General features: G+C 55.0%; 1 protein-coding gene across 6 annotated transcripts in view; it reads left to right on the forward strand.

The window, feature by feature from the left end:
• Nucleotides 1-26,310, forward strand: part of TNS1 (tensin 1) — a 191,668-nt gene that overhangs the window by 13,093 nt on the left and 152,265 nt on the right. Inside the window, exon 1 of one of the 6 annotated variants that reach the window (XM_075528912.1) lies at nt 25,005-25,265. The exons of the other annotated variants lie outside the window; for them this stretch is intronic. The gene's annotated coding sequence lies outside the window, so the exon portion shown is untranslated. Of the gene's footprint in view, nt 1-25,004; nt 25,266-26,310 lie in introns of those variants that run through there. 6 annotated transcript variants of the gene reach the window in all.

Consider the following 26,310-nt stretch of genomic DNA (forward strand, 5'->3'; position numbering starts at 1 on the left):
GGGGAAACCTCGGTCCTTGAGAGGCTCTCATTCGATAGTGATAAGTCTTATTTTATTATTCAGAGACTAGGGTAACAAACAGCTAAATGCCCCAAATATCTATGAGTCAGCAGGCCTGGGCAGCTCCCCAAGAATGACCGTGGCTCTCTCCCTTACCTCCCTTCACACCCCACACTGAGCCCTCGGCAACCTCCACTGGCCTGTGCCTCCTTAATGACAACAGTTCTGCCTCCTGGGTTGCCCTGCCAAGGATGCAGGAGGCCTCTGCTCCCTCTCTCAGTGGGTCTGGCTGATGAGTGACTTGGCCCTTTGTCCCCTGCAGTGAGCAGGGGGGTGGAGATGTTTGTGGGGGGCCATTAGGAGGAGAGGTGTGCCTGTGTCCTGGGGTGCAGCGAAGTACAGAGTAAGTCATAGATTGATTAATCCTCTGTCTGCTTTGGCCGGCGCAGGGCCAGGGCACCCAAGCAAGGGTGTCTGGAGGTGTCTAGGTTCAAGGTGGATTCTGTTCCAGGAAGTAGGGGAGGAAGGTCACCCATGGGTCATAGGTGATGGGAGGAGCATCTGGACAGCCACCCAGCTTGAGCTCCACCACTGCACAGCTTACCAGGATCCTATGTCCTTGCACATATAGGATCTCATTTAATCCAGTCTCCTCAGTAGCATTTCAGGCATTAATATAATCCCTTGGGAACAGAGGAGGTAACAGGCTTACCAGCCAGCAAAATGGGGATACACAGAAATCAAACCCCAGCACCAGGGTGGGGAGCCTCGTGGAGAGAGTAGGATCTGGCAGGAAGAGGTGGTCAGCTGGACCGTGAGTCTGTGAAGTTCTTCAGCCTCACTGTCTGCGTGTGTCTTTGGCCACGCTGCTCAGCTTCTCTGAGCCTTGGGTTCCTGCCTGCAACAATCACTGTGGAAACGGAGTGAGCATCCCCAAACCAAACTTCACCATCTAGTCTATGTCAACTCATAGCGACCCTATAGCACAGGGTAGAACTGCCGCTGTGAGTTACCGAGCCTGTAACTCTGGATGGGAGTAGAAAGCTGTAACTCTAGATGGGAGTAGAAAGCCACAGCTTTCTACGGAGGAGCTGTGGGTGGATTGCAGCAACTGCGTAACCATGGTGACACCAGGGCCCCTCGAAGAGAGCATGATGAATGCTTAATTGTATTCAGTGGTAGGCCCTCGCCTTACAGGGACCCCCAGGTCATGAGAAGCAAACACTGGTCCATCCTGGACCAGCCTCTGGCTTGGAATCAGACCACTGTCATGGATGAGTCTTCCCACCCAATGATTTTCAAAAGTGAATCCTCAGACTTTCATTTCTAATCTGTCTCAGCCCGGAAGCTCTGCTAAACCTGTTCCCCAGCCTGTGCCTGAAGGGCATTGGCCAGCCATTGAACTTGGCTCTCCTGCATGGCAGGTGGACTTCTACCCTGAATCACTATTGCCCCACAAGTGCTTACTGAAGTGTGTGTGTGTGACGTGGACACCGGCTTCTCCTCTTCCGGTCTTGTAGGCACCTTCAGGGGAGACGATGAACAGTCCTGGCTCCATCGAGCTCCTGTAGGGAAGGAGGTGGAACGGAGCAGTCACGGTCTCCTGTTGTGGGATACGGCTTTGGAGACTCAGGCTGGGAGTGTTTTCTCTCTTGGCTGCTTACAGCTGAGCCATTGTGCGCCTTTCTAAACATTCCTGATCATCAATTTCCTTAGCAGACCTTCTTCTCCAGGGTGGTAGTGAGGACTCCGTTAGCTCAGGTTTGGTGGTGAGTGGCAAGTGCGTCTCAGGTGCTCTGCCTGTAGCCAACCATCCGTGACACCTGTATAGTGATGCTCAACTTGTGGCCATATTCTTTTCAGATGCTGAACCTGACTTTCTCCAAGCCAGCCAGCAAGTCCTGCTTTGATGGCAGGTGCTGGACCAGCTATTCAATGTCTTCCACCCAGTTCTCCAGATGCCTAGACCAGGGCTCTTTGCTGCCCTCTCTGAGCAGTCTGCGTTCTCACATCCTGGACTGTTCCCTGTAGTGACTGGGGGCCCAGGCCCATCCTGTGTCCCTTCCTGGGTTAATCTTTTCTCTTCCAGGGACCTAATCCTTTAACTCTCCTCAGACATCTGTTCTGACCTGATAATCTGTGTCTTCCAGGTCATTTTTATTTTTCAACTTTGAAATAATTTTAAGCTTTTTTACAGAAAACATTCAAAAACAGTGCCGAGTTTCCATAGGCCTTCATGTAGGGTCGCAGCGGCTTACATTAACGACAGCACTGTGTGCAAACTCAGGGAATTAGCATTGATCTGATACCAGGAACGACTTGACATTTCCTCAGCAGAACTGGGCCCATTTCCTTGCTACCGCCTCTTCCTTGATCCCGGATCCAACTCAGGTCCACATAGCAGTTCATTGTCAGGCCTCCTTGCTGTGTTGCTGTCCGCTGGATTCTGACACCTGGTGACCCTGGAAGGAGCCAGGGTGGCATTGTGGGCTAGGCACAGTGTTAGAGGTTCTAAACCACCAACTACTCCTCCGGAGAAAGATGAGGCTATCTGCTCCTTTATGCAGTTGCCATAGTGACAAACGACGGGCTGGCAATGGATTGGTTCTGGCTTAGCCAGTCTATGAAACAGTCGAACTGTACCCTAGGGTTTCCCAGGCTGTCATGTTCAAGGAAGGAGTCCCAGTGGTGCAGTGGGTTCAGCACTGGGACTGCTAACCGCAAGGTTGATGGCTCAAACCCACTCGCCACTCCTGGGGAGAAAGATTTGAGAGTCTGCTCCTGTAAAGGATGGACACTTTCAGAAACTTTATTGTGCAATTCTACTCTGGCCTGTTGTGGGTGGGGGGGCTCTTGAGTCGTAATTGACTCATGGGGATTGAGGCTTGCGGGGGAAGCAGCCTGTCACATCAGTCTCCCTCGCAGTGGCTGTGGGTTTGAACCGTCAATCTCTTGGTTGGCAGCTGAGTGCTTAACGCCTGTGCCCCCAGGCCCCCCAGGCTGTGGAGTTCTGCTCGTTTGGTCTTCAGCTTTTCGGGGCTGGCATGTTTGAGGGGTACTGGTCCGGTTTTGATAGACTGTCCCTCAATGTGGATTGGTTGGCTGCTGCTTCCTCACGGTCAGATGGAAGCTATGCATTGTCGGCAAGAATTCCGCAGGTGTGAACCTGAACCTCCCTCTGTGCCAGTGGGAAGCCAAAGACACAGGATGCCACCCGCCGCATTGGTAACAGGGGCACTTGGTGTCAGGTTTTCTGTCACTATAAAGTGACTGCTCGCCACCATCAACCGCCCCCGCCCCCTTTCTAATGAATAAGTACCATGTGGGGAGACGCTTTGAGAATGTGCAAATTGCCCGTTTCTCGTGATACGTCCACCCACTAATCTGAGCGTTGAGGGCGTTTCTACCCTGCCACAGTTGTTATCATCAGGGGTTTTTTTCCGTTGACTTTCCAGTAAGGTGTCCGTGTCACTCTGCTACGAGTTGATGTGGGACTGTAGCACAGTGTCGCATGGCAGTAGCTGAATGGCCCTCTCCCTGCATCTTGAAACACCCGACTCGAAGAACGGGGGTGAGGTCTCCTCTGTTGAGTGGTGCTTAAGACGTGTGGATAGAGTGGGTGATGTATGTCCCATGGGTGCTCGGCAGCCTTTCCACCTCATTGCAACCACGGTTGCTATTGAAAGAAGTTTGCCGAAGGGTGAGTTTCCATTTATATCATTCCTCTCTCTACTCTAAGAACGATCCCTGACGCCTGCGGGCAGATGCCGTTTGTTGATGTCGGATGAACACCTGGATACTTAGTTGACTCGGTGGGTTCTATTCCCGTGGTGCCATTGTTTTTCTGTGGTCGGATTGACCCAGCATGGCCATTGGCAGGCTATGAACTGTCATCTGTCCATCTCAGGGTGACTTTAGAAACTTATTTAACTAGACTGCTTTTCCCCCAGCCATTGTTTTGGTGTACAGAAAAATCCTGCAGGAATGTGAAGAGTGCCGATACATGTCCTCTCCTCAGGACACCGGGTTTCTCTGCACTTGTAACTGGTGAACCAATATTGAAAAGTTGTGATTAATTGAAGTCCATGGTTAACATTAAAGGTTCACAGCTGTGTTGTACTGGCCCATGGCTTTTGGCATGTGGACCCAAGGAAGCCGCCCTTCCTTATTTAATTCTCACCAACAGTTATTCTGTAGTAAGCATGGATGCCATTTAGCTTTCCATGTGGTGACCACGTAGACCAGGGGTCCTCAAACTTTTTAAACAGGGGGCCAGTTCACTGTCCCTCAGACCCGTTGGAGGGCCGGACTATAGTTTAAAAAAAAACTATGAACAAATTCCTATGCACACTGCACATATCTTATTTTGAAGTAAAAAACAAACGGGGCAAAAACACCGGGCGGGCCAGATAAATGTCCTCGGCGGGCCACATGTGGCTCTCCGGCCATAGTTTTGAGAACCCTTGATGTAGACCATGGGGCCCATGTGGGTGGGAGGATGGAAAATATTAGGGTCTTGTTGACCTGCTTTGGGATGTAATTCTGGTCCCAACCAACGAAACCCACTGCCATTGAGTTGATTGTGATTCATAGCGGCCCTGTAGAGCAGGGTAGAACTGTCCCTGTGGGTTCTGAGACTAATTGTCTCATTCTTCTGTGAAGTTTCTGGTGGTTTTGAACTGCTAACCTTGCAGTTCGCAGTTTAACGTGTAACCAGGGCTCCTCACCTGTTCCATTTCCAGATTCAACCTTTGATTCCTGCCTCCTCTGAGACCTTGGGCAAATCCCTCCTTTCATCTGCGAAATGGGAGGGTCATTATAGTTCTTGGGTGGGTGGGGATCAGAGGGAGGATTTTAAATGCCTCCCTTTGAAGCTAGTGTGGTGGCACCTCTCCCTCTCCCCCCTCCCCAGGCTCCAGAAACTCTCCAGGACATGTAAGGGACACCCCAATCTCAAGTTTTCATTTCTTCTGGGGACACCTCTATCTTCTGGGAGAGGCTGTGGCCGAGTCACCAATAGCGCCCCCTCTCTGATCTGGTCAGTCTGGATGGAGCTCATCAGGGAGACCCAAATGGGTTAACCACAAAGCCCAGGCAGGAACAGTGGCCACATGGTGATCTTGGCAGGGGTGGGGGTGGGGGGGGCGTGTGTGTGTGTATGAGAGAGAGAGAGAGAGAGAGAGAGAGAGAGAGAGAGAGAGAGAAACAGACCCTGTGATGGTATTTATAGGGAGGCAATCTGGAATTTGAACCAAGCAGTGGGTCAGCGTTGTTGTGGGAGACGCTCTCACTGGGGTGGGGGTGAGGGACAGTTCTCTGAAGCCCATTTGACTGCTATGGCAGCAGGGAAAGGGGGAGAGACCTGCCTGACTTTCCCAGAATTTGGGAAGGAGATGCAGGCAGCTAGGAAAAGGGTCTCCATGCAAATGAAAGCACTAAATCTGTTTCCTGAAAACCTCCCAGTCCTGTGGACTCCGGGGTCCAGGCAGAATCACCAAGGACAGACAGTTTCCTTGGTCTTCAGGGAGGAGGGCAACCTAAGAAGCAGCAGGTTAAAACTGCAGCTGGAGGGGTGCGCCTCTGGTGATGGGGACCCAGGAAGGAGAATTCTGCTGTGTTGACCGTGGCCGTCTATCACCCCTGAAGACCACCCTGTTGCCCTGGGAGCTAAGTCTCGGGGGGCAGGTAGTGACGAGAACCTGGTGGTAGACTAGTCTCAGCCGACTGCTCTCAGCCTCAGCGCCCTAAGCTGGAAGATGGGGATAATGGAAGCAACAGCGAGCTGCCGGGGGAGGAGGGGTTATGAAGTGTTGAAAGGTGCACAGGGTGGAGGCATGTCCAGTCCCGGCTTGGGGAGGAGTGGGTGCACCTTGATGGGGGGATGAGGCTGGCACTCCTCCTGCCCCCCCCTTCACTGGATGAGGTAGTGGAGGCATGGTGGGGTCTCCCAGGCACAAGGGTAGGTGAAGACACCTTTCTCGGTATCTCCAGTCTCCTTCCCCATATCCAGGAAAGCCAGGTCTCTCCCTCTCTTTCCCTCCTCCCTGCAAAGCCTCCTCAGCCCTAATCCCTCTCCCCTCCCCAGCACACGTGAGGGTGATAAGCACAGGGGTCTGCTGGGAACAGAGCCTGACCTCAGCGGCAAGGCATCCCCCTCACCCCCACTTGCCCTCTGACTGGCCAGCATTCCTGGAGAGGACCAGGTTCAGCCACTCACCCTCGCCCTTGGCCCTGAGCGTCCGGCCAGGCCGCCTCCTTGGTCCTGCCTACCAGCTGCTTTCTCCCTCCAGTCTCGGCAGAACCTTGAATGCCAGAGGGCCCCAGTGACAGGCGAGTCGGAAGGAACTGGCCTTCGGGCCCCATGGCTAAGCATTTGGCATGGGTCATGTTAGGAAATTCTCCACGTGGTACATGGGCAAGGGGCTATTTTTGTTTTTCCGGTTTTCTTTGGGGCAGGGAATGGAGTCCTGGGGGCGCAGATGGCTGAGCACTCAGCCGACGCTTGACAGGTTGGCGGTTAGAAACCCCCAGTGACTTCGTGGTACAAAGGCCTGGGGACCTACTCTGTCAAGATTATAGCCCAGCAAGTGCTACGGAGCCATTCTGCTGGAACGGCCGTGCCATCGTGACAATCGAATGGAAATCAATGCCATGTCACTTAGCAACAGCGACAGAGAGTGACTCTGGTGGGTGAGGCTCAGAGAGGCCAAGCCCTGCCCATCATTGCTCAGCTCATGGGAGGGGGAACCAGCATGTTCCTGTCTGTGCTCATTCAGGACCTCACCCTGGCCTGAGAGGAGACAAGAAATGGGTGTGTTGGGGGTGGGGGTAGGGGGGTGCACGCTAGGCTTGGCCAGGGGCCTGGACCTGTGGGACATCTTGGCTCCACGAAAGGAGGATGGGATTTCGTGATGCTGCAAACGCTGCTCTCTGGAGGTATCAAGCCCGCAGCTGGGCAAGCAGGCTGCCCTTGAACGCTCTACCTTAGCCTCCTGGTCTGTTCTGATGGAGGCATTCAGGGGACCTTTTTGCCAACGCGTTCCCTGTGCACCTCACCGTTTGAGGCCTTACACTCATGCCCCTATTCGTGTTACTGCCATTGTGACCGTGGAGCGCAGCCTGCTGGTGCTACTTTCCAGTTCCCCTGGCGCTCTAACCTCCATTCCGCTTGCTGCGGCCTTGCCCTGCGTGTCCCCTTCCATATCACGTCTGTACTGTACGGCCCAGCCTCTCCTCACCTTCCTCTCCTTCCCAAAGAGCACGTCCTCATTGTGTTTTTCTCTTTTGAGCTTTTCATTGTTTCGGCTCTCAGCTAGACAGCTTTCTCCTGAGACCCACTGCCCTGATGCTTACCAGATCACTGCCTAGCCCCCGAGGACACCCCAGTCAGGATGTCGGCTGTGCCGAGTCTTTCTGGGGGTGCTGGGGTCGGAGTGGAGTGAAGCAGTTTGAAGAAGTCCTGTTTGTTCTCAGAGTTGCAGCTTTTACACATGGGGGTTCTACTGGCACTGCCAGTACTGCGACTGCCAGACAGACAAGCAGAAGACGCTCCGTAGAGGCAAGGATGGCGAGACTTCGTCTCACGCCCTTCAGACACATTTTCAGGAGAGACCAGTCCCTCGAGAAGGACATTGTGTTTGGTAAAGTAGAGGGGCAGCGAAAAAGAGGAAGACCTTCGACAAGATGGACTGACACGGGGGCGGGGGGAGAGCTGATACCCAGGGCTCAAATAGAAAGTAAATGTTTAGAAAAGGATGATGGCAACCTATGTACAAATGTGCTTGACAGAGTGGATGGATGGAGTGTCATCAGAGCTGTAAGAGACCCCAATAAAATGACCGAATTTAAAAAAGATGGGTTGACACCGTGGTTGCACCCTAAGAGCCCCTGTGAGGACGGCCCTGGACTGGCAGTGCTTTGCTCTGTTTACTTGGGACTGCTATGAGTCCAGCCAACTTGATGGTGCCGGACAACTGTCTCACAGGACTCAGGGCAGTGGGGGAAGGGTTGGAAATAAGAGCCAGCCAGGAGCCGCCATTGATCAATGGCCGCTGCTTTTGTCACTCTCCCGGTTATCTGTCCACTCTCTGACTTCCCGGGAACCGCCTTCAGCAGCCCCATAGTGGTGGGCTTACAAAACTGTGTTGGCTGCACTTTGGCTCTCCACTCCCTGGGCTCACTGCCGTCGAGTTGGCCACTCACGTCATGGCCTTACGAGACAGAGAACGGCCCCTTAGGGTTTCCCAGGCTGTAGATATTTAGGGGAGCAGAAAGCCTCGTCTTCCGAAGAGCGGCTGGTGGCTTTGAACTGCTGACCTTGTGCTTAGCAGTTTCATGCCTAACCCACTAGGCCATGCCATTGGGGTGTCGGCTGTGCTGAGTCTTTCTGAGGGCTCTGAGGGGCACCTGCTCACCCACACTTACCTCCTACCTTCTATGAGGGCTGGTGGTCCCCAGTGTGATTCCCAGCTGTGCCTCCATCTCCCTCTCCATCTCCCTCTCTATCTCCATCTCCATCTCCCTCTCTATCTCCATCTCCATCTCCATCCCCATCTCCTCGGGCTGCCCGCCTCCATCTGCCCATCTCGGAGCCTCTTTTATGAAGCCGAGATGAGGCTCAGACTGGATTAGGGTGAGCCCTCATGTCCACCTGCCTGTAAGACCTTCAAGCAAGGTTGTGTTCACAGGTACCTAAGGCTAAGATGGAAACTTATCTTTGCAGGGAAATTCCACGTTTAACACCGCCCACCACCAGCCTGGCCCACTCTCTGCTCCCACCCATGTCTGAGGTGTAGCTGCATACCTGCGCGTTCAGGTGTGGGTGAGGACCGGAGCAGAGATGATGGGGTGACTCCTTAACTCATTTTATGACCCTCAGTTACCACTACCTCACCGCCTACTCATCTGTTCTCCAGGGCTGACTCCCCTCCTGGTGACCCCTCGAGTCTAAGAGTATACCGTGGGCCATCTGAAAGGCCTGATTTCATGAAGAAGAACACAAGACTTTCATTTGTTGTTCTGTTTTCACCTCTTATTCATTCTAAGAAGTAGCCTTTATGGGTTTGATCTACAATGATGTCATCTTATTATTATTTTCTTAATAAACACGTTATGGTTTAAGTGCCGCCTGCTTGGTTCCAACTCATAGTGACCTGAGGTTCTGCAGAACCAGATACTACCTGCCTACTCCACCCTCACCACGGTCACTTTGAGCCCATTGTCGCAGCCGCTGTCCATCTAGCTCACGGAGGGCCTCCCTCTTGTCTACCGACCCGTTCCTTCACCCCAGGAGCCCTGGTGGTGTAGGGGGTACACGGGGTGTAGTGGGTGCACATTGGGCTGTTCACTGCAAGGCCAGCTGTTGGAACCACCAGCCACTCTGAGGGAGGAAGATGGGGCTTCTACTCTGGTAAAGAGTCACGGTCTCAGCAAACTGACACGGGCAGCCCTGCCCTGTCCTAGGGAGTTGGCCCTGTCAGGGTCGACTCGGTGGTTGTGGGTTGGTTTGGTTACTTTACCGAGCATGATGTCCATCCCCAGGGACTGGTCTCTCCTGGTCAGAGGGCCAATGTTGGCGAGACATTTTAGATAGAGAGATAAGCATTAAAAAAATCATTAAACCCTATTCCCCACTAAAGCCATCGCCGGCACCGTAGGGAACGCGGACAGCAGAATGTCTTCGCGCGCGCGCGCGCGCGTGTGTGTGTAGAACATCGGCCCTGGCGATGTAAAGCTGTCCTCCTGAGGACAGCATGGCCTAATGGATCCCCGCAAGCCCCTCCATCTCCAGCGGCCCTCCACTCTATGCTGCCTCTGTTTTGTCTGTGCCTCCTCACCCCCTCTTTCTCGGAGTGTTTTTAAAGCAAGTCCCAGACATTATATCACAGCTCCCTAAATAGTCCAGGATGTATCGCTGACAGATAAGGGCCTGTGTTGTAGCATGACCCTCGTCCGTGATCACAGCCAGCACAGTAGGGCTCATTCCTTAAGCTTGTCCCAAGCCAGGCCGCCCTCCCCTCCCTCCCTCGGTTTCCTCCGTGCATCTCCAGAGTGGGCCAGTTGGGGTTGTCTGAACCAGTCGGGTGAACGCCGGAAAGCAGGCTCTGGCTTCTGTGCCTAGTTCTGTAATCACCGTGTAGCGACAGACTCATGTGGTCTCATCTCCTGCCTTCTCTTCCATCAATTGATGTGATGATCGCCTCCGCCGCCGCCCCCCCCCCAGCCCCCGTGCCCTCCCTTCATGCCCACCCCCTCCTCATTTCTCCAACTGGTGTCTATTCAGCTAGACTCAGAACCTGGAGCCCAATCTCCATCCCCCTCCTACTCCCCAGGCTCCTTTCATTGGCCCTAACTTGTCTACCCCACTCGGCCCCTCCCCCTAGCCTGAGGGAAGAGAGGGGCATTGAGGGACCGGGGTGTGGGTGTGGAGGGCAGAACCTTGGGGTGAAGCTGGGCAGGGAGGGGGAATCATGTGGCTGTCACCCTCCATGCCACATCTGATAAGCCCTGTGTTCCCCTGCATGTCCCCCTAAGGCGGCCTACCTTCTCAGAACCAGGGCCAGCAGGCAGTGGCCAAGGGACTGGCTGTGGGGTCACGCGGCTGTGGGAAGCACTGGGCTTGACCCTCAAAGTGGCCTCCGGTGGCGAGGCCTTGTGGGAACACACACCCCTCTCCCAGCCGCTGTCCTTTCTGTGGCTCCGCTCTCTTGTACCCCTGCCCCTCCAGGCTTTCACTGCCAGCCAAGGTCCTCCCCTCTCTCAGCCTGCCGGCTGGTCTCAACCTTGGGACGCCACTCTGTCCTCTGAGTCTGGCTCTTCAGGGCTGGGAAAGACCCCCAGAGCCCAGTTTCCGCCTCCCTCTGCCTCCACCTCTGTCCCCAGGCCCCATTAGGATTCTCTTATGCTAGGCGGTGCAGTTGTCTTCTGGGGGAATGAGGTGGAGGGGGTCGGTGATTAATCCTCCAGCCACTTTCTTACTGAGACCTTGTGCATCTTTGGGGAGGCTGAAGCCCTCTCTATACCTCAGCACGTGGCTGCATTGACTGAGTGACCAAGAGACTCTTGAAGTGTGTGTGCGTGCATGTTCAGACCTGTAGCCCTGGAATATTAGCCTAAAAGGAGGGCTGCCTGAGACCTCCAAGAACCCCCCAGAACCCTTCAGACGTCTCTGGAAACTTCTGGGCCCTGCTTTATTTAAGCCCCAGCCTGAGCTTCCCTACCCTTCCTCCTTCCCCAATGTGGGTGACTCCTTTCTCTATCGCCCAGCCCCCCAACCCCTTCCTGACGCCCCCTGGTGACTCGGTGCCTTGGAGGACCATGTTGTCCTGTCCCATTTCATGGGCACTTCTCTCACCTCAAGGTAGCTTCAGGTGTCTCCGGACAAGCCCTGGTCGCCATCACACTTCTGAAGGACACTGCTCTTGGTCTACCCAGCCAGCTGATGTAAAACATCTGGAAGTCCAAGAGGAAGCCAGGAGGGAGGATTGTTTAAAGGCCATAGAAGACCTTCATTCAAATCCTGGGTCTCTCCCTTCCCAGCTCTGTGGCCCAGGCGGACCTCCACTCCCTCTCCCCTGGCAGTTGGGGGTGTGTCTTCTGGTCTGTTGTGGACAGGTGTTGCAGGATCGGGATCGGACTGCCAGGTCTTTTCTCCCGCTGGTGAGTGGTGGCAGAGATGATGACTCACTGCACTGCAATGTGGCCTCCCTGCAGCCCGTCTCTGCTGAAGCTGTGTGCTTAGCGTTGGAGGGGCCCCGTGTTTGCCCAGGGTGGAGGGACCTGGGCTGGACATGGAATGTGGGGAGAGGACTCCTTTGTTCAGCCCCTTTCACCGTGGGTGTGCAGACCGCCTTGCTCCTTCCCTGGCCTCTGAGGGGAGACGGAGGCCGCAGTCCTCCAGGGCTCCTGCAGAAGAGGCTGCAACACAGAACGGAGCATGGTCGGCCCTGGCCTGGGCGCCCGTGTTGGTGCTGGGCTGCTTCCGGCTGGCCGGCCGGCCGGCTCTGCAGGCGATGGGATCCACAGGGGGAGACTCTGGGGCTGGAACGTGCCGAGGATGCCTGGGGCCACTTATCTGGGCCAGGAATGCGCGTGGTATTATCGACCAACAGCTTTCTCACCTTTGGAATCACCACCTGGGTGGCACGGCAACCACTTGTCCAGCCCTGCCGGTCCATCCAGACAGCCTGCCGGTGCCTGCAGCGAACCTGCCATGCTGTGTGTGTGTGTGCGCGCGCGTCTGTATATGGATCTCCGTGTGGCCTTATCTCTGTGCACTTGAGCATGAGGCTGTGTGTCTCTGTCACATGCATATTGTTGTTGTTGGGGACCCTCAGGAGAGTTCCGTCCTTAGGACCCCGCGTCAGTAGAACAAGACACCGCCATTGCTGCCCCATCGTCGCAGCCTCTGTGTCCGCCCATCTCCTGTCCTCTTTGCTGACCGACCCTCTCTTTGACCTCACAAGACGTAGCATTTTTAGGGACTTGTCTCTCACGATCATCTGTCCAAGCTCTGTGGGACGGCATCTGACCATCCTCCCTGCTAAAGGAGCTTTGGGACCGTTGCACTTCCAAGATAGAGCTGTTTCTTCCCCCGGGCCTTTCAGTGGTCTTCTCCAGCACAGTTGACGTGCGTCCATTCTTCTTGGGTCTTCTGTCTGCATTGCCCAGCTTTCCGTGCATATAAGGCGATTGGAAATCCCCTGGTGTCCAACTCTCCACGCATATGAGGCCATTGGAAAGACCATGCGTGGGTCTCAGGTGCCCCTCAGTTCTCAGCATGATTTCCTTGTTCACCAACGCTGTAAAAAGATCTTGTGTGTAGATTTTACCCACACAATACGTCACTTCATTTCCCGACTGCTGCTTCCCTGAACATGGATTGTGGGTCCAAGCTAAAAGAAATCCTTGCTGATGTCAATCTTCCCCCTGTGTGTTATGCTGTTGGCTCCTGGTCCAGTTGTGAGAGGCTTTGCTTTCTGGACATTGAACTCAGTCTGTCCTGAAGGCCAGTTTTCAGCAGCATGAGCTTCAGGTGCTTTAGACTGTGCACGTAGGATTGTGTATGTGGAACTCTCTGTGTGTGCATGTGTTTGTACACTTGTATGCATGCAGAGGAGTGTGCAAATGGATGTGTGGGTGCAAGTGGGCCTATCAGTGTGCAGTGTGCATCTTTGGTGGATGTATGCAAAGAATGTTCACGTGTGTGTACATGTGTGTCTTTGCCTATTGTGCAGATTTGTGGTGAGTGTATTTCGGTGAGTGTGCTTGTGTTTCTAGTGCGTGGGCATGTGTGCCTGGAGGTTTGTGTGGGGAGTGTGATTGTGTGGACTTGTCTGTGGGTCCCCTTCCTGGAGGTTTGGGGAGCAGGGGGAAGCTAAGAGCTGAGGGATGTGGATGAAGCTCTGAGAGGGTGATGATCGGCAGAGATGCGCAGGGCTGATGGGGTGAGACACTGAGGCTCTTGGAACTGGGAGCTTGGTCATTCCTCAGGGCTGGAGTCTCTGAGGCTGGTCAAGAGCATGGTCAAGAGCCCAGAGAATCGGTGGCCTGAACTGCAGTCCTACATCCATCAAGATGACTTTGGGCAAGTGACTTAACTCTCCCAAGTCTCATTGTCCTCATACAGATGACAGTAGTAATACCAGTTTCTGCCTGATGGAGTCCCTGGGAGAAATCAAATACAGCACTGAGAACATAGTACAAACTCAATAAATAAATGGTATCATGTTACCACCACCATCGTCATCTTCACCACAGTCAACATCATCACTACCACCACCATCATCAATATCACCGTCATTACCATCACTAACACCACCCCCACCACCATCGTCATCACCACCACCAGTACCACCATCATCACCACCGTCACCGTCACCACCATCACCACCACCGTCACTGGCATGGCAGGCCTGCTCTGGTGAGAGTCCCTGCTGATCCTTTTATGATTCACAGTGACATGGTGGCTCAGAGAGAGCATGAGCTTGGCCTACATGGCCCCCAGGGAGACGGGGGGGGGTGGGTCAAGAGGAGTACTGCCAAGGGGAGAGGATTCTGGCAGGATTCTCAACACGCAGGCCAGGACCTAGTGTCCACCCTGTGTCTTTTCATAAGCCTGCTTTCCTCTTACTACCCTAGCTGCTCCTCCATCAGCCCTCTGCCTTTAAACGCCGTGAATGTTGACCTCACAGTGCAAAGTGGAAGCAGAGGCTGAGCTGAAGGCCAGGAGAGGCACCCAAGGGGACAGATCCCAGCATCCCAGCTCCTGGACTTCAGTCATGGCCAGGAGAGCTGGTCACCTGGTCCTGGCACCTGCTTGGACTGCCCCAGAATCACCTTTTGCTAGCGCCTGGCCCAACGGGAATGGAATTCCTAGGAAGCACTGGGCTCCCACTTGCCCCCGCCTCTGCCCAGCTGCTACGTCCTACATCCTCTCCCCTGCCCAACCTCCTGGACCTCCCAGGTGTCAGGGCGGCCTGCTCCCTGTGGGGCAGCCAGCCCAGGTGTCGCCAGGAGTGTGGAGGTGGGAGTGGTCCCTTGGCGCTGGGGCTTGGTGGGACCTGCCAGGACCCCGAGCCAGGGCACGCAGTGGTTGCCTGGAAGCCAGCCATGCAAGAATTGTTTTTGCACCACCACACCAACTACCCGGAAAAACACACAAAACTCAGCCACCGACAAAAACAACCACCAAACTTTTATTTATTTTTTTTGAATCTGCAGTTAATGGCCGATTGGTTGTACATTATTAAACAGGCAGTTGGAGGCCTGCCAGGGTAGGTCTCTGGAGCTAAGACCACAGCCTGGACGCAGTCGATGTTCCTAGGACAATTGTAACCTGGGGTCTCTGGAGCACCCAGAAAGGGGTTCAACTATTGCCCCTCATCTTGGCCACCCCTCCTGCTCATGTCTCACCAGTGGTCAGCTTGCAGAGGGCAAGACCTCGGGGCCCCTGGAGTCCACAAGTCCATTGTCTGGACCCTGCAGCCCCAGCTGTGTGGCTTCCTTCACCCCTCCGAGGTCCAGACTGCACTTGCCCCACTCATGGCGAAGTGAGCAGACCTGCTCTAGACACCTCAAACAGGCTCCTGCCCCATCTCCCAGGGCCTGAGGTGGGTTGGGAGCTGGAGACCTGACCAAGGATGGATGTCATTGGGTTCCTTCGTGTGGTGACGATGGGAGAGAGTTGGTTCTCTTCTGTGTGCCTTGGTTTCCTTAGGAGTTCAAGGAGAGGACTGGATTGGCCAACTCTAAATCCTCACCAGCATTTTGTGGCCTGGGGGCCCAGGCTGTGGGCAGAGTTGTTTCTATGAGTGGGACCCTTCTGGCCCCATCCCTGGCCCCACAGGTGCGACCAGAGGCACGTTTAAAGCAAACTCTGTTGATGGCTTAGGCCACCGGCCTCAGCCCCGCCTTTTTGGACAGTCCTTTTTGCCACCTCTAAGGTTATAAGGGTAAAGGTCAGATGTCAAGGTGACATATCTCAATGGGAGACGGAGTTGGCGAGTCTGGAGTTGAGGTGGCCACCACCTTGGTAAAGCCAGGCATCGCAGTCTGTCCCGTGAGTAAACGCACAGCTTTGCTGTCCTGCACTGCGTGCGTCCGGGGAGCCCTGCGTCTTAGGGAACCCCTTAGCCTGCACGAAAGAACACGGCAGTGCGGAGAAAGGTACACCCTCTGGTTCGGATTTTGTCTCCATGTCCCTCTGCTGTCCTGCGTGGGGCTCCGACGCCCATTACCTTGTGCCCGAGACTCAGGGCCTGGCCCCACAGTCGCCCCCTCCGCCTTAGTTGAATGTTAAATGGATGGACCCGTGGGGGCCCAACCAGACAGACCCCAGAGCACTGGAGTGTAGGGCACACAGGAAGTCAGGGAGCTGGGATTGCCTAGCCGGCGGGAGTGGGTGCTCAGAGTGATTGTGTGTGTGTGCGCGCGTACCTGTACATGTAGGGATGCGTGCACATGGTAATGAGAGAGTTTTGAATCAACTTTGATGACATGACATTCCATCTCAGGACCCCAGGCAGCAGATTAGGCTCGACGCTGCTGTGGTGTGCGGAACGGACTCTGCCTGGCCTGTGCACGCAGAAGCTGGCCCAGGGCTCTCGGGCAGGGAGGTCCCTGTGTTGTACAGGACGCTGATTAGCAAAGGCCCCAGGGCTCTGCCCACATCATGGCGCTGCTTCTCTTAGAAGAAGAGCTCCCCTGGTTGCCGCTGTCGCAGTTTCCTCATCTACAAAAGAATCAGGACTCCCAGGGGTCCGTGGTGGTGGCAACAGATATACAAATGTTCCTGATACAATTGATGTACAGATTGAGCTGTAGGAGCCCCCAATAAAATGATGTATCTATTTAAAAAAGGCTCCTCGGGCATCTTGGGAACATTGCGCCGAGTTCTTTTCTGCGATGCCGTAGGAACAGTGCCGGGTTCATAGACGCGCACTAAAGTCCCAAACCAGTTTGGGTCGAGCTGATTCTGATGCGTGGTGACCCTACGGGTGCTAGCTAGCATAGAGCTCCACTCCGGGGTTTTTTAAGTGACTGCCTTTGTTGGGCGTTTCTTGCCAGGCCTTTCTTCCAAGGTACCTGTGAGTGGACTTCGACTGCAGCTCTTCAGTAAGCGGTCAAGTGCTGTAACCATTCCCATCCCCCAGGACCTCTAGGCTGCACAGAGAGCCCTCAATGAACCTTCGAACTCATTAGGGTGCTCCACAGGAGGGAGAGGTGATTTGTGACTCTGGGTGGCAGTGAGCGATGGTTTCTCTGAAGGCAGACGATGTGGGGGAGGAGTTACAGGGAGCCCTGGTGGCATAGTGCTTCTTGGTTGGGCTGCACACCTCAAGGTCGGCAGTTCGAAACCACCAGCTGCTTCTCAGAAGATGAGGCTGGAGCCTCACAGGTGCAGTGGTACTCTGCCCTGTAGGTTCTCCATGGGTTGGAATGGCTTAATGGCAGTGAGTTTGGGCTTGCTCAAGGCCACACAGCTGTAGCCTGGAGACTGCAAAGCCAGGGCCTCTTCCCTTCTCTCTGGGCCTCTGATTGGGGCTGGGCTTCCCCGATTCTCAGGTTCTGGGGTGGGGGTGGGGGGAAGCTCATTTTAAGGCAGAGCAAAATAGTGATGAGCACTCACAGGGGCTGAACCTCTGCAGGGGGAGAGCCTCCAGTGCTCCCCGCACCTGAAGGTGGGGATCAAGTGAAGGTGGGGTGGAAGGCGAAGGTGACTTCATCCCACTGCCAGACACAGGGCAGATCATAGGAGGGACCAGAGGGACAGGAAGGCAGATGACAGGTGGGCCTGAGGGGATTCAGGTAAGTATGAGGAGGAGGAAAGGGTCATACAGATGGGAGGTGGGAGGGGGGAAGAGGGAGGAGGAAAAGAGAAGGGGTGAGGGATAAAAGGCTTGGCAGGCCTGAGGCCATTCCCTGTAGGGCTACAAGTGGCCAGTGGGCACATCCTGAGGTTGGAGTGGCAGATCAGTGGGTCAGCCGGAGGGCCTGATGTGTGAGACAAATAGTCACCCCCTGCCAACCTCCACATGTCCCCCAGCCCGGAAGGTGACACAGCTAAAGGTCAAGTCTGGTAGCCTGGCCAGCATGCTCCCTCGACTGGCCACCCACAGGACTGGCACTGCCAGGATGCCTTCTCTGCCAGCAGTGTTCAGCTCCTGGCTCTCCCTGCCTCTGGGGCTCAGACAGGAACAAGGAAGGTCCCAGGCTGCAAGGAATTCCCAGATGCAAGAAGGGCCGGAGAGCTTGCCCTCGTGCTGAGCGGGGCATGCTACATTTTGTTAACAGAATGGGACTAGTGTATCACCTCTTATGGTCTAGACAGACTCACTCTCTCTCTCTCCCCAGTCTACAGTGTGTAGGTCTTTTAAGGGCAGTCATGGCTTAGTGAGTTACACATTGAGCTACTAATCACAAGGTCAGCTGTTCGAACCCATCTTGGGTCCCACAGCGGCAGCTCTACTCTGTCCTGTCAGGTCGCCGTGAGTTGGAATCAACTTGATGGCAGTGTTTTGGAGTTTTTTTTTTTTTTTATTGAATTGTCAGCTAGATGGAATTTCCATTTTTCACCATTGCCTAAAACCATTTTTTTGGCCTGAACTTTATTAATTCAGCTCTCTGCTGACGCTGGGATGCTGGGACTCTGGGCTTTGCAGGGCTCCCGGCTATTTCTGCACCTTTTAGAATGTCAGCTTAGCATTTGGATTCATTCCCGGGCTCAGCACTTACTTCTCTATCCCCTCCAGTTTTTTTGCTTTGTTTTTCTCTTTCTCACAGACTTGGTAAGCCTGCCTTCTGAATCTTCACCTCAGTTACTGATAAGTATGTTGGACAAGCCAGGACAGAGGACGGAGTCCTTTGGCAAGTCAGGACGATGACATTGATCTATTAATCAACACTCCTTTGCTAGCTGCCTAGGAATCCACTCTGCTCTCTATCTTGTCTCCCAAGAATTTCCTCACTGATCCTGCCAACATTTTCCTGAAATTCAGAGACTCTAAGTCTGGGGCTTAACCCTGGACCCCGGCAGACAAGAGGCTTTGGAAGAAGGGGTGTTGCGACTGTGGGAAGGAGAGAGGGAGGAGTCTTGGGCTCCTGGAAAGGATTCTATCTGAAACTGCTGCTGCTGGTGGTGGGGGGAGGGCAGCTGGAGACTGGCCCAAGGGAGATCTGTCCTAGGTGGCTACACCTGAGTGAGGGTCTGTCCAGGGGAGCTGAGGCATGCGTGTGCAGTGTGCAGCAGTGGTGGTAGCGACTTCCCACTGGAATCTCCCTGGTTGGACCTTAGAGTTCACCCTGTGGGGGATTGACGGGGAGGGACCGAGATGTGCCTCAGGTCACCAGGGCCTGATGACTAGGCTGGGGCCTCAATCCCAGTTGGAGTCTCTCCTGCCTTTTCAGGCTGGACACCGACAGGGTTTGGGGAGGGAGCTGCTGCCAGCCTGTGACTTGGGGACAAGCAGCTGGCAGGCTGTTTCCTTGTCCTTCCCCCTGCTCTTCCACCCTCTGCCCTCAGACTGGGCACAGAGCTGTGAGTGGGACGCTGGAATGTGCCATGCCCCACACTTTTTGCTCACCAGGGGGGCTGTGGGCATGGGGCATGGTGCCCCCCAGTGCTGCTCTTTGAGAGCTGCCAGGAATGTATGCAATTGAGATGTAAATCAGTTGTGGTGAGGAGGGGGTATCCTGCTCCTGTCTGGGTCTGGCTGAGCATTAAGGATGACAAATGGAAGAGATGGCCCAGCATCAGGAAGGAAGTGGGGCGAGGCTCTGGGGCAGCAGGGAGGGCTGTGGTCACTCAGCTCTGGATGAAGCCTTGGAAGCATCCAGGGACCTCCCCAGCTCGTCACTGGCTGGAGGGAGAGGTGTAACCCACATGAGTAGACACTGACCCAATGCCTAGGGTGCATCAGAAGTCTGGTCCCCGTCAGTTGTGTGCTGGGGACCAGCAGGATTCTGAGGCGCCTGCCCTGGGCCCCACCAGGGATGCCGCCAAGCTTTGCCCCAGGATCCCCCTTGGCACCAAGGCTGTACCCCTCCCCTCTCTCAGGGTGAGGGAGGGAGATGGTGGCGGGCAGGGGACTAAAGTCCAAAGTCCTAAGTCACTGCCATTGAGTTCTGATTCACAGCGACCTTATAGGACAGGGCAGAATTGTGCCCTGTGGGTTTCTGAGACTGTAGATCTTGACAGAAGTAAGAAACCTCATCTTTCTCCCTAGGTGCAGCTAGTGGTTTCAAACTGCTGACCTGGCGATGAGCAGCCCACCTCATTATCCACTCTGCCACCAGGGCCCCTTACAAAAGGAGGCAGCTCTACTGACCACCCAGGAGGCCTGTCCCTTCCCCACTCAGGGTCTGCCCGGGCGACTGCTTGGGCAGCTGACACCTCCCTGCTGGGGTAGGTGACCGACTTCTAGCTCAGCCCCAAGGACCGGCTCCCTTGTGTTGTAAGAACCCACCTCTCTGGCAGGTGTGTCCTCCTGTGACCCCAAGATCTGGACCTGCATTACAATTCTGTCTTTCATCCGCTGCTCTGCGATTTGGAGTCAGGCTCGGAACCATGCTGAACCCCATTTCTAAGGCGGTGTCCAGAACTTGACCCTTTCCCCAGGTGTTAATTCCATTCCCCAGGGCAGGGCTCTCCAAGGCGGGGATGGGTAAGGGGGGCACCCTCTGGAGAGGCACACAGTTAGCACTTGGCTGCTAACAAGAGGGTTGGACCTGCTGGCCTACCCAGAGGCATCTAGGGGAAAAGGCCCCCACGATCCACTGCTTCAGGGTCACCTCCTTGGAAGGAAACCCCGTGGAGCAGCAGACTTCTGCTCTGCGTGAGTCTGAATCCACATGGTGGCATTTATGTGGCTGTAGGACCACTGTGGGAAAGCGTGTAGCCTTCGAATGAAAGACGAGGCACAGCTGTGAGGGGGCCTCCCCTGTTCCAGCCTCCCATGTCCCCAAGTCTGAGGGGGACATGACTCTGTGCTCTCAGGTCTCTTGGGAATTTGGGTAGGGTCGGCCAGCCAGGAAGACTGGGTTCAATTTCTGGGTCTTCTTTCTCATGACTTTAGCTTTGCCCTACTTCTCCGTTTCTCTGTGCCCCTTTGTCCTCTTTCTGTCATGTCCCTCCTCGCCCAGTGGAAGTGCCTAACTCAGCACCTGGCCCTGACATACACAATTCATGCTTCCCTGCCCCTCTCTCTCAATGACCTCTCTGTGGCTCACAGTGCTGTCCCCCCTCCTCCCTGCCCCCCAGCCCGGGCTCTCGCCCCTTCTGCGGCTCTGTGGCTGGTCCCCTCTTTGTCCCAGCAGCCCTCCCTCCAGGCTGTCCTGCCATCAGATTCTCAGGCTTCTGTCTTCCCTTAACAAGCGCCCATTGAGAGCTTCCTGGATGCCAGGCACAGCCCCTCTCCTTTCTCCGTGCTCCCTGGATGTCTCCTGACCTCCTGCTGGTCTCTTCTCTTCTCCCCCACCCGAGCATACCCCTCCAGCACCCCAATCTCCACCGGACACCACCACTGCCGCTATTCAGTTTGATGAGAAACTCCCAAGCCTACCCCTGAACAGACCGACCACAACTGGAACCAGATGTGTAATCTCACACTTTGGGAGTTGTGGGGGAAGGGGCAGGGGATTGGGGATGGGAGATGGGAAGCTCAGGCTATCTGGAGTCCTCATTGGTCAGGAGGATGAGAGCGTGCAGATTTGGAGCAGTGGGGTGGGGTGGGGGCTGTGTATGTGTTTGAATGATGGTGGGACTGAGGCTGGGGAAAACCCGGGGTGGACCTTCAACTGTGGGACAGCTCTTGGAACTAAAAGGGAAGCCTCCTCTTTCCTTTGAAATCCTCTAGCTCCTCCATTTCCTCTCTGTGTGGTTTCTGGAGACTTGCTGAGTTTGAGGTCCCTGACCAGGTGCCGGAGCTGCAGGCTGGGAAAAGAGGGCTTGTTGCTGGGCAGTGGATGGAAACAGACCTTCTGGAGGCTCCTTGGGGCTGGCTGGAGGAAGGGGGCTCTCAGTGGCCCTGGATCTGCCACAGACCGGAGGCCCTGCCTCCTGGGAGACCCCTGTATCAGTCTGCTCTGTGGTCCCCAGGTTCTAGCAAAGTCTGTTTTCTATAAACAGATTAAAAAAAATCAGTGAGTAATTATCTTGGGGGACAGACTGGTGCAGAAGGAAGCATTTTTAATACATTTTTTTTATTCAATTATTAACCAGCTATCCATCCACCTTTCCCTCGCCCATCATTCATTTCTTTATTGCCCACTTACGGAAAACTTGTGTTCGTGCCGACTCTGTACCAAACACAGGGCGAAGTAGGAAGGGGGAGGATGAACACATCTTTGCTTAACCAATGGGAGAGGCAGAAGGGCCACCACCAACTCTATTTGGAGGTATTATTTTAGGAGCAACAGCCAAGGGCGTTCAGAGGAAGGGACGGAGCCTGCCCAACGGTGCCGTTGGAGCCATGTCCAAGGACGAGAGACTTGTGAATAGAGCCTCGAATGCCAGTCAGGAGGAGAGGGGTCGGGAGGAGAGAGAGCTCAAGAGGCAGGGGCCGGGTCATAGAATGCTGCCCATGCCTTGCTACCAGCTGGGCTGGCTATGGTCAGCAGTGGGAGCCAGTGGGCGTGGGCTGAAGGAGGAAGTAGGAAGGATGGAGCTTTCTGCTATTCTGGTGACTTGAACGTGGGAGGGGGATTCCAATTTTATCACCTCTTTTCCTTCCCCTTCATTCCACCCTCCACCTTTGTAGCAGACACAGAATCCCCTAATTCCCTGCCTGGCCCAGCCTGATCCAAACCCCCAAGGGCCCTTAGTCTGCAGAGGCTGGGGCGCTAGGAGGGATAAGATGATCAGGAGCCTGTTTTGCCCCTGAGGTTGGGTCAGTGTGGGGAGGCTTGGGAAGGACAAGTTGGTTTCTTTACACAACCCATCCATCCTTTAGTAGACACGGTTTTCCCATCTCTGGACAGTCAGTATCCCTGCTCTTTTGCACCGACCCTGCCATCAAGGCTGGTAGGTTGTTTTTTTTAATTTTAATTTCATTAAAAATTTGTGAATTGGGTGAAAGTGTACAGAGCAGACCTGTGTTCCTTTCAATAATTCCTACGCATTTTGTTTCATCTCATTGACGGCAAACCCCACAATGGAATATTGCATATCCTACTTGTTGCCACCCCTAACCCCTCTGAACTTGGTCCTGGGGCAGATGCTTCTCTTTGGTTATCACAGGGCGGATTCTAGGGTGTGGCACCCTTCCTCTTAGCGCCTTGTTTGTTGTTTGGCTAAAACGGAGCCTTGGGGCTGAGTCCAGGTCCAGACCTGGAGGGTGACAAAGCCATCGTCTTGGGGTTCTGTCAGTCTCAACCCAAAGAGTAAAGCCCGGTCTCTTCTATGATTTTGAGTTTGGTCCCACGTGTCCCTCCCACTGTATCCAGGCCCTTCTAATGCGACCTCTCTCCCAGCTGTTGGTCTCCGTGGGAACTGGGTGCCATCTGGCTCTTCTGGCTTTAGGGTCGTGGAGACACATGTTCCTGTTCTGTTGGCCTCATTGTTTCTGTGCATTTAAAAATGTTCCCCACTCATCTTTCCTCTGGACAGGAAGGGACCAATAGTTATTATACCTTAGATGCCTACTCCAGAGCCTTTGAGACCCCCCAGTGGCTGCTTGCCAAGGTAGGTTACAAAGTGTTGACTTTGTGGATTGTGTGTTTCAAGGCTGGTAGGTTTTGAGATGCTGAGGTTCGGATGATGGGATCCCAGACTTCCTTTCTACCAGGAGGTTGCCACCATTGTGCCCCGAGGGCAGGGGAAGAGTGGGACGATGCCTTCATCTCTGCCCTCCAACACATTAAGGGCCCCATAAGCGTGCCCCCCACCCTCCCCCAAGGATTTTGTGGTCACTGATGGAGCCGTGGGGCTGGGCAGCCTTCCAAAGTGCCTGCTTTCTCCCTGTGGCTCTGACCCTAAATGCCCCCAAACCTTTCCCTCGGGGCATCTTCCCCTCCTCTGGGCCTCCCCCCCGTCACTTTACTCATTGGAAAACTGAGGTCCTTGGGAGGCGTGGGCTGAATTCCTAAAACTGGGGAATGAGAGAACTGGCCTGGGTCTTAAAGACCACTGGGCCCACTCTCATTGCACAGCGAGGGAAACTGAGACTGGGAGATGGGAAGTCACTGGATGAGAATCACAGTCAAGGTGTCTCAGCCAGCACCGCCAACCTCTGGGATGAGGCAGAGTTAGGAGCTTGGCTAGGGAGACATTCTGCCTGGGGCTGGGTTCCAGCTCTGCGCCAAGTTCTGCAGCCCTTCTGAGGCCACTTTCTTCGGCTATAACAACAAGGATGTTTGGAAGATGCAGCGAGAGATAATATGCATTAAGTGCCTGGCATATGATAGGTGTGCAGCAATTACGATTTTCCTCCTTCTCAACATACTCCAACTGCCTCTTCTCATCCGTCATTTGATAGGCTGCTGTGAAGGAGTCCTGATGGTGCAGGGTTAAGTGTTGGGCTGTGAACCCCAAGGTTGGCGGTTCAAACTTCCCCACTGATCCTTGAGCGAGAGAGACGAGGCCACCTGCTTGCATGAAGATTTACAGGCTGGGAAAACCCCAGAGAGTGGATCTACCCTATCCTGTGCGGACCATCGGAGTTGGAATCAACTTAAGGGCAGTGGGTTGTGTCTGGTCTTTGGCGTGGTCCTCTCCAAAATTCTCTGTCCCTCAGATAAATTCTATTAGAAAAATTTCAACCACAAATAAATGAATGAATGAATGAATGACATGGAAAGAATTATGCCATGAACACACCCTAAAGTTCCACCAGGGCCACTTGGTTCTGTTTGCTTTCTCACTTCTCTCTCCACTTGTCAATCCATCATATTTTTGGACGCAGTTCAAAGAAGCCCAAAGCTTGCGTTTTATTAGCTAGCGTTCAATGCAAATCACTTTCAAATACACATTCACGAATGTCCAACCCAGCCGAGAAAGAAACATAAAGGAGTAACAGAAACAAACCGAAGCCCAGACCTGAGGGGGTGGGGCCATTGAGATTCCTGGCCATGGTCACAGAATGCATTGGGGAGAGCGGACAGCCAAGAAGGCTTCTCATCAAGTATCCTGCCCCACCCTTTGGCCAGTCAGAGGGGTCTCTGCCGTGTGATCTACCCGAGGCCTCGAACCTCTTGGCATCCTGTTACTGTCCTGTTCCCCCGATGCCCATCCTGCCTCCCAAACCTCTGGCCCCTCCCTCCTGGTCCTCTGGGAGCCTGTTGGGACCAAGGATGGAGGTGAAGCCGGCTTCTTGCAAGCTCCTGCTCCCACCGCCCATGTCCAGCTGTAGACCTGGCTGCTGGTGGGATCTGGACCGCGTGACTAGCCGAGCCCTGAGGGGTTAAAGGAGGCGGCCTCAGGGCGGGCAGTCACAGGGGGCCGGGCTGCTGGCTGGCTCCGGGAAGGAGGCGGTGCGCACTGGCTTGCCTGCCCAGCCAGCCCGCCCGCCTGGGGCGGAGAGAGGAGGGTGAGCAGCGTCCAGCACTCAGGCTCAGTTGCTCCCAGCTGTGGCCCTGGGACCAGCTCTGCTCCCCGCGCCCTGCACCCCACGCCCTGCTTGGACACAAGGCTCGCTCCCTGCCACCTTCCTCTTGGCAACCAGTGCCTTTCCAGGCCAGCTGCTGCCCCGTCACTGCCCTGCCCACCTCCCTGGAGCTGTAAGCCCTTGGCTCAGATACCCATCCCACCCAGTGGGTCCTCTGCCGGAAAGGTGAGTGAGTGTCTGTGTGTGTGTGCACGCTTGTGTGGACTCTCGTGGGCCGGGGGCCTGGCACCTGCCAGGGCTGCCAGGCTGCCCAGTGATGCTGTCAGGACCCCTAGCCAGGGCTGAGTTAGAGGAGAGTGAGGTCAGCTCCTACTGGTCACGTGTCCCTGGACTAGCCAGGTTCTTTGGCCAACCTGTCAGTCCCTGCTTTCCAGAGGGTCTGTGGCTCAGGGGGACATCTGGGTGTGGTTGTACCCCCCCGCCCTCTGACAGAGTGGGCAGATACACTGAGTTGTCCTTGCTGGGAAGTTGTTCGTCAGTGGCTGTGTGAGGCCGAGGCCAGAGTGGGGTGTAGAGCAGGACCCACTGAGCAAGGAGCGGGTAGGAGAATGGGTCTCTAATCGCCAGGGCTGGCTTCTGCTCCACTGGGCTGTGCAGGGAAAGGACCTTCTCCACACTTCCCTGGGGAACTGCTGCCGGGGAGGGGGCTCTTTCCTTGTAACTCCCTCCATGGGCTCCCCTCTCTGGGCATTCCTCTGAGGGATGGAGGGGTGGGCCCAGGTTTCCAGGGATGGTCTGGTGGGCCTGGGGCTGAGAGGAGAGACCTTGAAGACCCTTTCCCATTCCATCCCCCAGCTTGGTGTCTTGCTCCTTGCCCATGGGCACAGGCTGGCATGAGTGCCCCCAGCCCCCCTCCCCCAGCCTCAGCTCCTACTCCTTCCTCTGGGCAGAAATGGCTAATCCAGGTGGTTAATGAACAGACACAGGCAGCTGCCTGCCACCCCCCCCTCCTTCCTCTCTCTCCAGCCATCATCTCCTCCACTGACCCTCTGCTGCCCCGGGCCCATACCCCTTTACAAGGTGGACAGGCCACAGGGCACTATCCTCAGGGTCTACCATCTACTGCCCCCCTCCTACCCCCAGATAATGGGCCCAGGCCAGAATGGCCTGCCCAGATGTGTTTAGGCTGGCTACTGACTTTAAGAGGAAGCTGATTGGGGGGGGGGGTGTTGGCCTAGGGGTGACCAGAGGCACTGCTGTGCTCCCCAGC

This window comes from Tenrec ecaudatus, chromosome 13 (assembly GCF_050624435.1).
Source record: "Tenrec ecaudatus isolate mTenEca1 chromosome 13, mTenEca1.hap1, whole genome shotgun sequence".
Lineage (NCBI taxonomy): Eukaryota > Metazoa > Chordata > Mammalia > Afrosoricida > Tenrecidae > Tenrec > Tenrec ecaudatus.